Below are 6,000 nucleotides of genomic sequence, written 5' to 3'. Positions count from 1 at the left end.
TTTTTCAATTTTTTTGGCAAGTAAGTGTCAGGACTTTGCTGGATACTTTCATGAGATACGCTGTGGCATGAGAAAGATTTTCTCAAAGGTTACTTTGCTTATAACTCTCAGAAAGTGGTATGTTATTTTTAGTAATTAGGTATACAAACCTGTGTATCATTTTTTTAAATATTAATCTTAGAACTCTCGCAACACGTTTTTAAATTTCTGTGTATACTACAAAGCAATTTTTATTTGAAAGTAAATTAAATGAATTTGAGAATAACGCAATTTGAAAAATTTTGCACCACAGGAAGCTGTGTTATAGTATGTACAAAAGTTTGTAAAAAATTTCATCTTTTTATTTGCAATGGTTCATTGAAAAATGAAAACTGTGGGAAATGCAGAGAAAATATTTCACTAGGATTTATGCCAGAAACTAGTTCCTTAATGCTGGAACTAATCACTAGTCTAGTCTCATAAGTGTCCTGATCGTTCTAGTTTTATCATCATTGCACCCCAAACAACATCATATGACGAAATTCTAACAATAGTGAATGAGCAAAATGTTGTCTTAGGGAGTCTCTTCTAAATGGGGTTATTAAAGCTGTCATTTGGGTTTTGTGTTCCACCATGTGTCCAGTTTTTTTTAATATATCTTAATTAATCTCATGTCAAACGGGATCACAGAGTAATATGTTCTACTGTCATATAGGAAAGTGGACGTGACACTGCACATTGATTGAAACAAGATGGCTTTTTAATATAAACTAAAACTCTGAAAATTGGAGAGAATATTTCTAACATGCTACAGAACTATCTGGTGAAAAAAGAAACAGTATTTTTGATCACTTTTACACATATCCTCTCTTAAGGATCGCAAAACTCTTCTGCAAAACGTGGCCAGCAAAACTGAGATCTACGCATTCAGCTCTAGTTTTCATTACAGTAGCGCTGGAGTACGTCAAAAAGTTAAAAACTTGACAACCTGTGAATTAGGGTGTACGTTTTTCTCCATCTTGATCTGATGCATGTCCTTAATTTCTAGAGACTCGTCTGTTACTGCTATAATCCGTTTAACAGCAGTACGAGCAGATCATTACTCAAGGACTCTCGTTGTTGATAGAGAAAAATGACACTGGTGAAAGTATAACGGGTTGTCAGATGAAAATGAAATACATGGGAAAGTGTAAGTAAGCTGTTTATTATTTAAAAAGTAATCGCCATAGCTGTTAATACATTTATCCACTGTGAGAAAAGACGGTCAATGTCTTCATGGCAAATTTTCTACGGTTGCTTATGGAGCAATTACTGTATCCGGCGTGCACCTCTTCGTCCAAAGCAAATCTAAGACTACGAATGTCTTTCTTAACGGCTCCAAAACCAGGGGAACCGCATGATGGCAGATGGGGACTGAATAGAGGATGTGCAAGGGCTTCCCAGCGAAACATCTGCAGCGTAGTCCAAACAATCTTGCCAACAAGTGGGCGTTTGTAGAGTATGCTGTAGAAGTTTCGCTTGAAGCCCTTACATATTGTCCATACAGTCCCGATCTCTCCCCATGCGGTTTCCAAATCTTTGAAGCCCCGAAGAAACCCATTCGTGGCATCGTTTTGCTTCGGATGGTGATTGTCTAATAGTGGGATTAATGTATTAATAGTTATGGCGATTAAAATAAACAGTTTACTTACTTTTTCCAACAGTCTTGTTTTCATTCGACTGCCCCGTCTATACGATAACTGAAGCAAATACATGTGTGCACCAATGAAACGTTTTCGAGATGATTGTGACTATGTGGCTGCAAGGCGTCATTTACTTCAGAATGGAATATGGTGGCATTTAATACAAATGTATGTTAAACGTCAATTCGTCGATTTAGTACGCAACTATTGGCTTAAATTTTACCCATGGCCCATGTTCGGGAAATGTAGTAAATGCATGATGTGGCACCGGTATCTTTTGCTGCTGACGTAATCTATCTAACACGTCAATATGGTACAAAATGGTTAGGTCGAAAAGAGCCTGTACCTTGGACTCCAGGGTCACATGAGCTCTATTCTTTGAATTTTTCTGTCGGGGGTCATCTATGAATTAAAGTGTACATCACTCTCTTTGATACTGTCGAAGAAGTCTAGCAGTGAACTGTTTTCAGTCAAACTTTACGAGATGATGCGGAGATGTTTCAAAGAATTCGTAACTCACCACAGGGTCGGGTGAAGCATTCCATCGAAATGAGAGGATGACACATGGAACGCCACCTTTAACAGCAAGGACTTTACAGTAAACAGTAATATGTATTTATTTATTTTATTTTTTATGCATTTATTTTACCTGGCAAGATTAGGGCCTTCAGGCCCTCTCTTACACCTAACCAGGCATACTGAGATTGAACGAGTTACAGTGTTTACAGAACATTAAGGACATATAACGTGTTATACAGTATTAATGTCAAAGAAAAAAGAAATAGAGATTATAACAGTAGTACAATGATGATTATAACAATTAAAGAAATAATTATAACAATCAATAATAATAATAATAATGACTATGTATAGGAAAGTAAACATATTTTTCTTTTATGAATGTCAGTCCTATTGCTAGTTGGGAATTTTCTCGTTATGTTCTTGCAGCTTGTGAGTTATTCTCATCGATCAGAGACATAAGACGATAGAATGGGGTGAAAGAGATATAGAAGAGGTAGATAGGTTGTTGTTGTTGTTGTTGTGGTCTTCAGTCCTGAGACTGGTTTGATGCAGCTCTCCATGCTACTCTATCCTGTGCAAGCTTCTTCATCTCCCAGTACCTACTGCAACCTACATCCTTCAGAATCTGCTTAGTGTATTCATCTCTTGGTCTCCCCCTACGATTTTTACCCTCCACGCTGCCCTCCAATACTAAATTGGTGATCCCTTGATGCCTCAGAACATGTCCTACTAACCGATCCCTTCTTCTGGTCAAGTTGTGCCACAAACTTCTCTTCTCCCCAATCCTATTCAATACTTCCTCATTAGTTATGTGATCTACCCATCTAATCTTCAGCATTCTTCTGTAGCACCACATTTCGAAAGCTTCTATTCTCTTCTTGTCCAAACTATTTACCGTCCATGTTTCACTTCCATACATGGCTACACTCCATACAAATACTTTCAGAAATGACTTCCTGACACTTAAATCTATACTCGATGTTAACAAATTTCTCTTTTTCAGAAACGCTTTCCTTGCCATTGCCAGTCTACATTTTATGTCCTCTCTACTTCGACCATCATCAGTTATTTTGCTCCCCAAATAGCAGAACTTCTTTACTACTTTAAGTGTCTCATTTCCTAATCTAATTCCCTCAGCATCACCCGACTTAATTCGACTACATTCCATTATCCTCGTTTTGCTTTTGTTGATGTTCATCTTATATCCTCCTTTCAAGATACTTTCCATTCCGTTTTAACTGCACTTCCAGGTCCTTTGCTGTCTCTGACAGAATTACAATGTCATCGGCGAACCTCAAGGTTTTTATTTCTTCTCCATGGATTTTAATACCTACACCGAATTTTTCTTTTGTTTCCTTTACTGATTGCTCAATATACAGATTGAATAACATCGGGGAGAGGCTACAACCCTGTCTTACTCCCTTCCCAACCACTGCTTCCCTTTCATGTCCCTCGACTCTTATAACTGCCATCTGGTTTCTGTACAAATTGTAAATAGCCTTTCGCTCCCTGTATTTTACCCCTGCCACCTTTAGAATTTGAAAGAGAGTATTCCAGTCAACATTGTCAAAAGCTTTCTCTAAGTCTACAAATGCTAGAAATGTAGGTTTGCCTTTCCTTAATCTTTCTTCTAAGATAAGTCGTAAGGTCAGTATTGCCTCACGTGTTCCAGTATTTCTACGGAATCCAAACTGGTAGATAGGTTAGAGGAAGAGAAATAGAATGGTAAAATTCGTAGCTATGATGGAGAGGAGAAAGAAATAGATGAGAGGGGCACAACAATGGTGGCTATACCGTCCCTAATATGTAAGTTTTGAGTTCCCTCTTGAATGTTGAGTGGTCCTGGATAAGACGCAGATCACAGGGGAGCGCGTTCCATAGTCCTATGGCTGAGATGGAGAATGACACGGAGAAAGATTTTGTGTTATGTAAAGGTACAGCCAAGATGCTAGACGTATCCGATCTGGTATTGCGGTTGTGGAATGATGACAGGTGTTTAATGTGAGAAGATAAGTATTGGGGGCACCAGTGGCTAAGAAATCGATGAAGTAAGCACATCGTGTGGAGATCGCGTGCCTTATGTGGGCGTATCCAACCTAGTTGGGAGTATGATGGACTGATATGATCATACAACCGTATATTGCACACGTATCCAACGCAAGCATTCATCACTAGCTCGAGGCATCTCGAATTTTCACTATTTGTGCCGTGTTGAACTACATCACAGTAGTAAAGATTAGGCAAGACTAGTGTTTGGACTAATTTTTGTTTAACATGGGTTGGAAATATTTTTCTAAATTTTTGAATTGCATGGAGGGAGGAGAGCGATTTCCGGCAAGCTGTGACTGTTTGTTCTTCCCAGTTTAGGTGTTCATCCAAGATTATTCCAAGGTCTTTTACGTAAAGTGCTGAAGCAGTATCATATTCCTTGTTTAGGTATGACACGGTTGAAGGTTGAGCCAAATTAGGTGGGGAATTAAACAAATTCAAATATATTTCTTCTAACTGATGATGTCCTGTAGCCACACATTCAAAATTATCTCACGAACACATTGTCTGCGAACTCTTTGTAACGTTTCTGCTCCTGTTATTAAAGGTTTTCACCATTGACAGTTATCGTTGCAAATTTTGATCCCCTTGTATATTATTTTGTTCTGATGTTGCAAACTTCAGTGAATGGAAGACAATGGCTACTGAATCAATCTGAGATGGTGAGATGGAGAACTCCTGACCAGAGCCAAGTACGAGGTCTGTCTAAAAAGTATCTGACCTTTAATTTTCCCACGCAAAATAGAGATGATAGCGCCGCGCCACTGTACACAGTAAAGGAAGAGACCTTTATGCGCATGCGTGAATTTTGTCCCCGACTTCCAGCGCGTCAGTCGCTGCCTGTCGGTCGCTGAGTGAGGTGCTACACAACGTGTTCGTCGGATTACCGATTCTCTCAAGGTGACTGAACGTGTTGAGCAAAGACACTGCATCAAATTTTGTCAAAAGCTCGATTATTCTCAGAGTGAAACAATTCGTAAGATTCAACAGGTGTTTGGAGAAGATGCGATGGGTGTAACACAAATTAAGTAGTGGTTCAACCGATTCAAAAATGGCCGCACATCAGCGGAGAGTGACCAGTCTTCTGGCGGGCCCCAAACTGCTCGGAATGCAGCTGTTGTTGAGTGGGTGCAAAATTTGGTGATGACAGATCGTCGTTTGACCGTGTGGGGGATTGTCCAAGAGGTTGGAGTGAGTAAAGATTCTGGACATGCAATTTCGCGTGATGATTTGAACATGCCCCGAGTGGCTGCGAAATTGGTGCCCAAGTTGTTGTAACTGGAGCAAAAAGACCTCCGTTTTGACGTTGCACAGGACCTTCTGGACACCAGTAATACTGCTCCTAGGTTTCTGAACACCGTGATAACTGGAGATGAGTCGTGGGTGTACGGGTATGCCCCAGAAACAAAAATATAGTCTTCGCAATGAAAGCATCCCGAGTCTCCAAGGCCAAAGAAAGTGCGGCAGGTGTGAAGCAAAATCATGGTGACGCTGACTGTCTTCTTTGATGTCCGTGGAATTGTGCATCACGAATACGGACCCCAAGGACAAACACTGACAAAGGAGAACTATCAAGATGTTTTCCGGCGATTCTGTGACGCTGTTCGGCGCAAAAGACCAGACATGTGGACGGAGGAAAACAGGCAACTACATCACAACAACGCCCCCACAGATTCATCCCACTTGATTCAGAATTTCTTGGCCGAACATGGAATTACAGCCATTCGCCAACCTCTCTACTCTCCAGACATGGCTCCTTGCGACTTCT

The sequence above is a fragment of the Schistocerca cancellata genome, chromosome 4, assembly GCF_023864275.1.
Source record: "Schistocerca cancellata isolate TAMUIC-IGC-003103 chromosome 4, iqSchCanc2.1, whole genome shotgun sequence".
Taxonomy (NCBI): Eukaryota; Metazoa; Arthropoda; class Insecta; order Orthoptera; family Acrididae; genus Schistocerca; species Schistocerca cancellata.
The sequence above is the reverse complement of the archived record's forward strand: the minus strand, read 5'-3'. Positions refer to the sequence as shown.